This window comes from Monodon monoceros, unplaced genomic scaffold (assembly GCF_005190385.1).
Source record: "Monodon monoceros isolate NGI ecotype Baffin Bay Population unplaced genomic scaffold, NGI_Narwhal_1 Super_Scaffold_2, whole genome shotgun sequence".
In the NCBI taxonomy this organism is placed as follows: Eukaryota; Metazoa; Chordata; class Mammalia; order Artiodactyla; family Monodontidae; genus Monodon; species Monodon monoceros.
Window position 1 is genome coordinate 59,055,785 of NW_021703776.1, and position 12,096 is coordinate 59,067,880.

Here is a 12,096-nt window from a genome sequence, read left to right on the forward strand (position 1 = left end):
AATTGAATGTTGCTGAATTCAGCAACAGCATTGGCAGCAATACTCTCTGCCTTCGAGACGAAAGTGGGTGAAACCCACCCCTGGGTAACGAGAGAAGTATGACAAATAAAGATGTAGGAGGCTGTGTTTTCTTGGTCTTTGGCTTTAAAACTGGGAAATCAGACTAATCACACTACATGATAATCAGGAAGATTTGGATTGTTAATTGTTACTTAAATGTTTTGCAGTTTTCACTATTTTAAAAAAATAAAGTCTCACCCAAATCTTTAAAAATACCTTTAAAAAAAAAAAAAAAGCATTCTTCATTTAACATAGATGCAAGGTAAATCATTTGGTAATGACCATGACTCCTCTGCCTTGGATAGAAAGTAAGAATTTAAGCCAGAAAAAAGAAGAGCTAGATATCATTTCATGTAGCTGAATATTTCTAAATCAGTAGGACCTGCAAAGAAATATCCTTTGGATGCTTTTTCCTTAATGACTGAAATGATCACAAACTGATTTGCTCTTCCATTCCAAAACTACTGCAATTTAGGTGATTAGCTAGAGGAAATGAAAAGAGTGTCTATTTCAAATTTGTAAAACCAAAGTTCCAGGTAATTAACAACTATTCAACTTCACCGAAACCCCTGATAATTTAATGGACCACGGCTGGTGCATCACCCTCTCCCAAAATACAGCCACTTAGATGATCATAAGAATCCAGAAACAAAACAAAACAAATGTATGATATTTAATTTGCTATCTGTACATATCATGGAAAGCTGGGAAATCTATCAATACGCAAGAACAAGCTGGTGAAATAAAAAGAGGTCACACAAGTTATATACGGTATCATTCAAATTATGTATATTATATAGATAGATGATGCAAAAAGATCATAAGGAAATGCAACAAAATTTTTAAGAGTAATAGTATTGCTGGGTTGCAGAAACACAGGCAATTTCTCAACCTATATATATATTCAGGCACTTTCAAACTTCCCACATGAAAATACAGAATCTGTGATGAAAATACTTTAAAAAAAGAAGAAGAGGAAGAGCTGCAATAGAAATAATCCATTTTCTCAATATATTGCCGCTAATAAACATGGCCTTTCAATAAGGCAGAGACTAGGGGATTAAGGAGAACCCCACACCTCAGTCATGGCAAATGAATTCATTTTATCTTTTGGCCACATCTGATTCTGCCTTATTTTCGAGATATGGTGACAATGAGAAATATGAATAAAGCAAAATGTCCAACTTAATGATTCACGTGACAGCTTAATAACTAAGGAAACGTAGACTTTTCTATAGTCAAGTGGAATGTTGTGCTTCAAAATCTACATTGCTTCATAGGATAAATTAGGGGGTAACTGGTCACTTAACAAAAGTATTCTTCAAATCACTCCAGAATTTCTCTATAATGTGAAATATTCTAACATGTTTCCCAACTTTTTAACATCAAAAAATTTTCATAGACACCCCACATAAGAGTGATTGTAGTTGGTTGGGAAAAATATGTAATGAATATATGTTATGAATTTAGTAACACTTTCAAAGCATTTGTATGTACTAAGTGGTAACAGAATCCTTAAGCATCTGAAAAATAATGCTGAAGATATATGTGGCTCATTATTTATTCTGTGTCCATTCAATGTTGGGACACATGTGAATTCAAGGCCCCCCGTCAAAAACTCCACTACACCCAGTGATCTGTTCATCACTCTGGTGCATTTAAAATATGGTACGACGTAAAAGAAAACTCAGGCTGCGTGAGTATCACTTTTGCAGAGCTTTTAGGAATTTTAGAGTGAGGGGAAGAGAAGGGATTAGTTGAATGGCATCCATTTCTCATAGATACAACAGTTTTTTTTAATGTAGGAAGGAGTAGATAAAGAGTACAAATGGGATTCATTTTTCTTTCAAGCTAGCCAAATTAGAAAAATATAGTCAGATCAAGTTCACTCTAAGGAAGATGTTTTCCAATACATGGCAGGTTGAAAGACAGTTTTCCATCTTTTACAGTAATATAAAGAAAGAAAGAAAATGACTTACATCACATTAATAGTATACATTCGACCTGTGCAGTCAGAATAATCTATCCAAGAGGTTACATTATGGCTTTTTAAGAAAGAGTCAGATAGACCCAGATTCCGGGTGTAGCTCCTCCAACTACTAAGTTCTTCATCTATAAAACATGGCCATGATGTCTACTATGTACTGTTATGGGGATTAAATGTGGTAATAGATGCAGAGGATCTGGAATAGACAAACATTCAAGAAAGGTTGGTTCTTAAAGATTAGGGTTCTGGGAATGTAATGATTATGGAGATAAAGGAAGAAGAATGTGTTTGAAATAGGCAGGTATGTGGTTAGCCGCCAAAAGCATTCCCTGTGGGAGAGACCTGGGAGCTACTGAACAAGCCACATCTAGGGTTCCTTCATTTCCTTGTGTTCTCATTTCTGACATTGCTGCCATTGTGCCCACTAATTTGGCAAGGTTGCTTTGAATGATGGCCTTCCTATTCCCACCATCTGTTTTCCTCTCCCATATAAATAATGGATTGTCTATTCTCATCTTTTCCCAGTAATATGATTTGATAAGTACCTGTTAATGCTGTAAACTGGGATTTTAAAAAATCTTCCCAATCACTCTTAAAACAGTGGTTTACACTCTGTTCCTGTAAAAAAATCAGCTAAACATTCATTTCCTACAGAAGAAATTTAAATCTTGCTAGTATGAAACCACAGGGTTACTTTACATCTAGCAAAACGGATTTAAAAACTACTTTGTAAATGCCCATTAATGCTAGACTCATTGGCTGTGTTTTTACCATTAGGAAATGTATCCCATCTTATTATCAAAAAGGAACCTATATACATATATATGAACATATTAGTGTGTGTATGTAAATACATATATATGTGGGTGTGAATATCCCCACTTATGCAAATATTTATAAGTATATACTATAGATAGACAGGAGGGAGGGAAGGAAGGAAGGAAGGAAGGGAGGGAGGGAGGAACGGAGGAAGGAAAAACAAGGACCTGGAAGGATTAATATCTAACTGAGAGTTGGAAGTGGGACTAAATGTGGGCTATAGAGATAGAAACTTCACATTTCATCTACTTATGTCATTTAAAATTTCTTTATAACAAGCTCATATTACTTTATCGGATTTTTAATTATTTTTTAAAATCTGATTACTTCAGTGCTCAAGAAAGGACATTTTAAGACATTTCATTTAATTCTTTCAGGTCGCTAGGCACTGCTAAGTGCAATTTTAAAATACACTAAGGTTTCATTTTGAGAGGAGAAAAAGATATTCAGAAGAGCCTTTGATCACTACATCATTTTAACCAGGACTTTTAAGAAGTCATATGAATTATCGATATGTAATCTGAGCCCCTAACCACCTATAAGCACCATGTGCAACCTAAGGGAAAATGGAGCTAAACAGATCTTCTCAAGGTCTTCATCAACTAGAAGAAGAGGCACTCATGTATACAACCAAGAGAGGAGGGCAATAATACAACTTAAAACGATGATCAGAAATGCTTATGGGAGCCTTCAAGAACACCTAGCTCACTTTAGGGTAGTAGATTAAGCATTGGGAGATTTAGGTTAAATATATAACCATTAAGAAGAGAAGGAGAAGGGAACATTAACCATATCAAGCTCCCTCACTCTGCTTCCAGTGAGGCTCAAGCTGGCAGGCCCCCAACGTCCTCCCCTTTCAGTCACCCACCCAGTTCAGTTCATTGCTCTCCCAGACTGGGTGGAGGCCCTGAGGATGCTGGGAGTTTCTGGGGAAGAGAGGACAGGTGGGTGTGATTGACGTGTACATCACGTCAGTCATTCTCCACTCACCCCATCGCCTCCCCTCCAGTGTCTATTCAAACTTCTCTCACCTCCCACATCCATTTCTATGAACAGTATCACACACCTCAACCAACCTCCACTTTCTGCTAATGACCTAGACTGATGCAGCCCAATAGAAATATAATGGAAGACAGATGTGAATCACATAGGTAATTTTATGTTTTCCAGGACCGACATCTAAAAAAGTAAAGGGAAACTGGTGAAATTACTTTAAATAACATATTTTGTTTAAATCCAATATATCCAAAATATTAATTCAAAATACAGGCATACCTCATTTAATTGTGCTTTGCTTTATTGCGCTTCACAGATAATTGCATTTTTTACAAATTGAAGATTTGTGGCAACCCTGAGTGAAGCAAAACTATGGGCGCCATTTTCCCAATAGCATTTGCTCACTTCCTGTCTCTGTCACATTTTGGCAATTCTCACAATATTTCAAGGTTTTTCATTATTGTTATATTTGTCATGGTGATCTGTGATCAGTGTTCTTTGATGTTAGCATAGAGAAAAGAGAACTCACTCTATCGTGTGAAGGCTCACATGATAGTTAGCATTTTTTAGCAATAAAGTATTTTTAAATTAAGGTATATACATTTTTTTAGACATAATGCTATTACACACTTAACAAACTACACTATAAACCTAAGTTTTATATGCCCTGGGAAACCAAATAATTCATGTGACTTGCTTTATTTTGATATTTGCTTTATTGCAGTGGTCTGGAACCCAACTCGCATTATCTCCAAGGTATGCCTGCATAATCAACGTAAAAATCATTAATGAACTGTATCTGTTCATTGAAATCCCGCCATTTGCAACAATACGGATGAACCTAGAGGGTATCATGCTTAGTGAAATAAGTTAGACAAAGACAGATACTGTATGTTATCACTTACATGAGAATCTAAAAAATCAAACAAACAAATGAGTATAACAAAACAGAAAGAGACTCACAGATATAGAGAACAAACTAGTGGTTACCAGTGGGGAGAGCGAAGGAAGGAAGAACCAGATAAGGGTATGGGGATTAAGAGGTACAGACTACTATGTATTAAAAAATAACCTACAAGGATATATTGTACAACACAGGGAACATAGCCATTCTTTTATAATAACTTAAAATGGCATATAATTTATAAAATTTTGAATCACTATGTTGTATACCTGACACTAACATAATACTATAAATCAACTATACTTTAATAAAAATGAATAAATAAAATTATTAATGAAGTGTTTTAAATTCCTTTTCCTATAAATGTTTGAAATCTGATGTATATTTTACATTCACAACACATCACAATTCAGACTCTCCATGTTTCAAGTGCTCAATAGCATGTGGCCGGTGGCTAGTGGCTACTGAATTAGACAGCACAAACCTGGGCTCTCACTCCAATGAAAATACCCAAACTTGCAGAACGAATGATTATTGCTGAATAAAAGGATCATGGGTGGCTTTTGAAAAATAACCTTGGCTTATCTGTATTTTTTATTGTTTTCCAACAAACACAGATTGCACGTGTTTACTTTTTTTAAAAACTTGTGGTTTTAAATATCTTTGACATACTGGGAGAATTTCAATGAATGAACCTTCACATTCATGCTCTAATGCAACTTATTGTTTTAATGGCACATGTGGCATCAGCATCTGTCTTCATTTCCACATTATCTGTCAATCCATACCTAGTTCCTATCTGCTTCACCATCATCAATTATTCTCTCAGTTCCCTGTAGCGCACCCACCTTCACCTTCTGCAGATCGCTGGGTTGACGGTACAGAATGCTCAGAAGAAATATTTCCCCTGCTCTCACCACCTCTGCACAAATATTTACTAACCCACACACAATCTCTAGTTCTGCTTTAGTAGAACTAGGGACACTGGTATATGACTCAGAGAACTCAAATTCAAATTCTAGAAAAAAGACTCTGTCTTCAGTGCTGCTTCAAAGTTATTTTAAAATAGGTTTGTTATTTACTATTACTTAAACTTAGATATATTCAAAAGCTATTATATGTCCCACCTTGGTTTCTTTACAAAACCAGACAAGCAATACAAGCAACTAATTTTTTAATCAAAGAATGCACTTCTCACCTCAAAGATTCTGACATAGTATAAAATGTAAAAACCATAAAATTATGGTTTGGGTGCTTAAATATAGAAGCAGTCTAGTCCCTGGAAAATGGGAACATGAGGTGGACACAGCTTAAGAAGTTAAATGGGCTTAAGTTAGGAAACTAAGGTGTGAGCACTTACTTTAAATAGTACAGATTTTTAAATCATGTTAAAGTTTGGTTTCATGAAGTGTTTGCCATGCTAATAACGATAGGTTTGCTCTTTTCCCCCAGGCTTTGATAGGCAGCATGTGGAACCCTAAAATGGGGAGTTACGACACCTGGATATTAGTTCTCACTGCCAGCTGCCAACCAGCTATATGACCTTGGGTGCAGTCCATTCACCCCGCTGGATTCAGCCTCCCGGGCTGTAAAGAAGGGTTGACAGCACAGCGCTTTCTCAGGCTGCTTCCAGCTCACCATTCCTGACCTTTGCACTAATCTCCCTCCATCCCATTATCCCTGAAACATTTGCCTCCTCATGCATCTCCTCCTTTGCTAAAAGAGAAGATGGCTGGCAGCACAGCAGTGAAATGGGGGGAAAAAAAGCTGTTAAAAAAAAAAATCCTAAAATGAGTCACCTTTCAAGAATTTACCATCCTCTGGTGCCTGAGTGCTTGCTCGTGATGTTAAATCATTTCTTCCAATGAAACTTGCTCTAAGAACCTGGTATTTGTTATATGTACTGTTCTTGGATGATGTTTATACCAGACACTCATCTCTTTTAAGAGCCACTTGTAGGTACAAAACAGCACAGAAGTTATCAAACAGATATTGGCAGCCAGATACATCAACTTTAGTGGAGCCTGTAGAAAATCAGATCAAAATCACAGAGAGTTTTAATCAGGTCTTTGCACCTGAAGATAATTACAACTCCCCAAACTTCCCACATAACCTCCCCAGAACCTTGCAGCACCCTAAAATCTAGCCTGCTGCAAGAATCACTTCCTATCCCTTAGGGCCGGCTGCAGCGATACCCAGGAGGGCCTTCCCTCCCGTAGATTCCTCCTTCAATGCTTCAGTCAGGGGGCAGCTGATGTTAGCTCTGGTCTGTGTTGCTTCCGCCTGGCCTGATTTTTCATGCTGCCATTTTGAATTAACATAGGTTTCCTCTGCAACTGATGCATCTTCTAGTCAGGCTTGGAGCACAGTAGGCACACACACACACACACACACACACACATCGGGAAGCTGGACTACAAGCGCAATCCAAGACACTTGCAAGCCAGAATTAAACAGCAAATCCAGAAAGACCGTATTATTGAACAGAACACTACCAAGACAGTTTGGAGCCACAGCAAATGACTGCTTCTGCATTTGAGTTGAATGGACATTTTTAACCCCTAAATCTTAGTTCTCGTCAATTCTCTAAAGTTCAAGTGTCCCTCCTGCTTTGCAGATCACACTCGTCTCAGACCTCACAAGTGATGTCGCCCAATAATCCGCGCCCAGACAGACAAGCGCACCGAGGGCGCAAAGGCAAACTGAAGTGGATAATCATCTCAGAAATACGAGTGCCTTTTACCAATAAGTGCCCCGGCGCCACCGCCTTAACTTGCCCCGACACCCCCCCCCCATCCCCAAGATCCGCCCCGGGTGTGGCTTGAGGAGGAGGGCGGTGTTATGTCAAGTCCTTCGGCCCTCGCAGACAACAGCACGAGCCGACGCGTTTGCCCTTAGGGGGAGGGTAGTCCTTCGGACACGACTCGGCAACCGCAACCGCAGAACCGGCGGACGCGGGGGCAGAGCCGGGCCAAGGGCAACAGGCCCGCCAGGCAGCCATGTTCCCGCGAGCCCGCCCGCGCGGCAGGTGCGACCGGGAAGGTGCCTGGCCCGCTCCGCCACCAGCTGTGTGCCCGTACGAGCCGGGAACCTCCGGAGCGGTCTTGGGAGGAGGGCGGGGGCCGTACTGAGCACACACCCCAGCGGGCCAGCAACTGGGATACCAAGCAATGGAAACACAGGAGAAGCGGCCTGGGGGAGTGAGGAGAGTTCAAAAGAGGTGGTGGGAAGGATGGGGTTGGGGGATGGAGAGCGGGGACAGGTTCCAACCAGGCTGCGGCGCCCGCGCCCTGGGGTGGGGCAGCCCTCTCCTGCGCCCCCGCAGCCTGTAGCCGGAGTCCCCCACCTCAACCCCGGGCTGAGGCCCCCTCTCTCCTGATCCCCTAGAGACCCCAGACAGCCCAAGCCAGCATCCGCGGGATTCCCACCCGCGGGTTTGGAGGGACAGCTGGAGGCGACGAGGCACAGGTGACGGCGATGGCGGATCCGGGTGAAACCCGCCGGGGGAAGCAGCCGCAGATTCCCCGCACTCCCAGGGGTGCCCGTCACAGCTCACCTGCGGCGCTGCGGGCTCCGGGCTCGGCTCTGCGGTGCTGATGCTGAGGCCGGCGCGGGTGCGGGTGGTGCCGCGGCTGAGATCACTGTGGCGACATCGAGGGCTGCAGTTGCAGTGGCGGAGGCGGCCGTCGGGCGCTTCCCCCTCCCCAGACTCCCCGCGCTCTGGCCCGCCGCCCCCACGTAACAGCTGGCCGGGCTCACGTGACCGCGGGGCCCGCCCCCGCCTCCGCCTCCGCCTCCGCCTCCGCTGCACGCCGGTCCCGGGCCGCGCCGCGCCGCGCCGCGCCCGCGCTCTGCCTGGTCCGGCGGGGCGCCTGGGAGCAGAAAAGGCGGCTGAGAAGACGAATCTCCTCGAGGAACGTGGCTCGCTCTTTGCGCGATTTTTATTTCTTGGTCACAGCGGGGTTGCGGCTTTCTGGAAAGGGAGAACTCGGGCTTTAAGGAGCCAGGCCCCGCTTTCTCCGGCGCCTCTCCCGGACTCCGCCGTCTGGGTTGCTACGTGCGGGCCTCTGTGCCTAAGCAAGCTTTCCCCGCGGAGAAACGTGTCCGGTACTTTGTTGACTCACAAGTCCAGGCCAACTCCTTGCCTGGGCTTAAAGGTACGGTTCTGCGCCATGTTGACAAGCCAGACCCTATGCCCGATACTTTTTTTTTTTTTGGTACGCGGGCCTCTCACTGTTGTGGCCTCTCCCGCTGCGGAGCACAGGCTCCGGACGTGCAGGCTCAGCGGCCATGGCTCACGGGCCCAGCCGCTGCGCGGCATGTGGGATCTTCCCGGACCGGGGCACCAACCCGTGTCCCCTGCATCGGCAGGCGGACTCTCAACCACTGCGCCACCAGGGAAGCCCCTATGCCCGATACTTAGACGCTAAAGCTCAAAGAAGTAAAGCAACTCGCCCAAGATCACGCAGCAAGCAGCAAAGCCAAGATTCCAAACCTGGGTTAATAAATCCAGAGACAGGTGACAGGTGTGTTGATGCTGGCGTCAAGGTCATTGGTCAGGACATGACCATCCGTCTGTTACCGGAACACAGACTTTACCTTTTATAAACTAATAAGAAAAGACCATCTCAAAGGATATGAAGAGATAGTATAAAGGAAGAAAAAAATGCAGTACCACTTAGGCACGTGAAAAAATATTCAAGCTCACTTAACTGCAAATCGAATACATATACAAAGTAGCATTTCCACCTGTCAGATTAGCAAAAATCAAAGTTTTATAAAGTCCGTAGAGGACAACTCGGCAATATCTCCCCAAATAACAAATACATATATAGTCTTTGACCTAAAGATTCCATTTCTGGAATTTATCCTACAGATATACCAACACGGGTGTGAAATGATATGCGTACAAGGTTATCTATTGCTACATTATTTGTGCTTGCAAAGATTAGAAGCGTGTGCCCATCAATAGAGAACTGTTCAAATAAATTACAGCACATCAGCACAATGGTATGCTATCCAGCTGTTGAAAAAATGAGGAAGATCTATTTCTATGTACTGGTATGAAAGATTTCCAACCTATGCTAAGGGTGGGGGAAGCCATGTGAGAAACATTGTGTAAATGTGTTATCATTTGTGGGGGAAAAAATATGCCTGTACTCATTTGCAAATGCGTGGACTATCTTTGGAAGGATACCTAAGAAACTGTAATAGTAGATGCCACCAGGGAGGAGAACTGGGTGACTGAATGCAGGGCAAGGAAGGAGACTTTTTTTACATCTTTGAATGTTATGCCTGTGCTTGTGGTTTGCCAGGAGTGAATGGATAGTGGGAGAGGGCTGGGGGAATCAGTGCAGTTACTGCAGGATAGAGCAGTAGTGGTCATAGACTCTTGGAGCACAAAGGGACCTGACTGTGCATTTAAGGCCAACCAAGGAAACTGTCCTTTTACTTTTAGCCTTTATCTTTATATTCGATTGTCTTTGTTTGGACAGAATATAATTGGATCTTGCTTTTCATTCAGTCAGACACTCTTTGCCTTTTAATTGGAGTTCTTAGATCAGTGGCTCTTAAACGGGAGCAGTTTTGCCCCCAGGGGACATTTGGCAATGTCTGGAGACATTTTTATTGTCACAATGGCAGAGGTGAGGGAGGCCTCTACTGGCATCTAGCACATAGAGGCCAGGGATGCTGTTATACATCCTACGGTGCAAAGTACAAGTCCCCACAACTAAGAATTATCTGTTCCTAAATCAGTGGCATTGGGGTTGAGAAACTCTGGTGTAGACCTTTTATATTTAATGTAATTATCAATATGATGGGTTTTAAATGTAGCATCTTGCTACTTCTATTTGTTCTGTTCTTGTTTTTTTGTGTGCGTTTTTTTGCTCTTGCCTTTTTTTGAAGAATTGAGTATTTTTCATATTCCATCTTATACCCATTATTGGTTTATTAGCCATACTTCTTGTTTTATTTGTTGATTACCCTAGGACTTACAATATGCATCTTAAACTTATCACTGTCTACCTTCAAATAATATAATTTCAGATATAATGCAAAACACTTTCAGCAGGATACTTCTATCCCCCACCCCATCTTTATTGATATTGCTGTCATTTGTTGTAGGTGCAGGTTAGATGATAATGAGCTCTTTCAAGTTTTGTCTGAAAAAGTCATTACTTCACTTTCATTTTTGAAACATTTTTATTGGATACATAATTTTTGGTTGAGAGCTTCATTTCTTTCAGCACTTTAAAAGTACCATTCTATTGTCATAAGACATTGTCACAAGACTTGCAAAGTTTCTGAAGAAGAGTCTGTGTTTGATTATTTCTTCCCCTGTACGTAATATGTCCTTTTTTCGCCTATGGCTGCTTTTAAGTGTTTTCTCCATAACACAGATTTTGAGCAATATGATTATAATGCACTTTGTTCTGTTTTGGTTTTTTTTTCCTGTTTCTATCCCATTGGGGCTAACTAAGCTTCTTGGATCTGTACGTTTATAGTTTTCATCAAATTAGGAAAAATTTTGGCCATTACATCTTTAAATATTTTACCCATTGTACCCCATCCCTCCCAAGTTCAGAGACTCCAGTTATACATATATTAACACCACTTGATATTGTCCCACAGATCACTGAGAATCTATTCTTTCCCTCCCCACCCACCACTCTTTTTTCTTTCTTCATTTTGAATTTCTCTTGATATTTCTTAAAGTTTTCTTATCTTTTCTTCTACAGTCTCTAATCTAATCTACTAATGGTTAATACTGTCAATTAAAGTTTTTTTTTCTCTCTTTTTTTGTGCCCCCCCCCAAACTCCTCTCCCAGCATTTTTAATGTGGCAGCATTGTGTTTGTTTTTATTTTTTTCAAAGGGGGTTTTGCAGTTCTCCTGGCCCGAGGACTCTCTCAGTCCCTCTCCATCCTTACAGTGGACGCCTCAGGTCCACAGACCTCACCTGGCCCGGTCGAGATATGGACCTGACCATCTCCCAGCTTCAGGAAAGTCCAGATGGAGTGAAGCAAAGCTGCATGGTAAAAGAAATTAACTGCCACTGCCTGTTGATGAAAGTTTTATATCAGATATTTTATTCTTTATCTCTTTAAGTTCTATTTGGTTCTTTTATACCATCCATTTCTCATCCACATTTTCCTTTAAATCTCAGATCATATTTATATTTTAATAGCTGTTTTAAAGTCTTTGTATGCTACTTCTATCATTTCTATTTTTAATTTTATTGGTTGTTTTATCTCCTGCTTCTTTGTCTCTCTCATAATTTTTCATTGGATATCAGACTTAGTGAATTTTATGTTGTTGAGTAATGAATT

At 41.7% G+C, this 12,096-nt stretch overlaps 1 protein-coding gene across 3 annotated transcripts in view; it reads right to left on the reverse strand.

Moving 5' to 3' along the window:
* The window catches only part of SCRN1 (secernin 1), a 54,274-nt gene extending 45,815 nt beyond the window's left edge, over positions 1–8,459 (reverse strand). For 2 of the 3 annotated variants that reach the window (XM_029233693.1, XM_029233692.1), the window contains exon 1: positions 8,323–8,459. The gene's annotated coding sequence lies outside the window, so the exon portion shown is untranslated. The remainder of the gene's footprint in view (positions 1–8,322) is intronic. The other variant, XM_029233694.1, reaches the window with a different exon arrangement.
* Between the last annotated feature and the right edge of the window lie 3,637 nt (positions 8,460–12,096).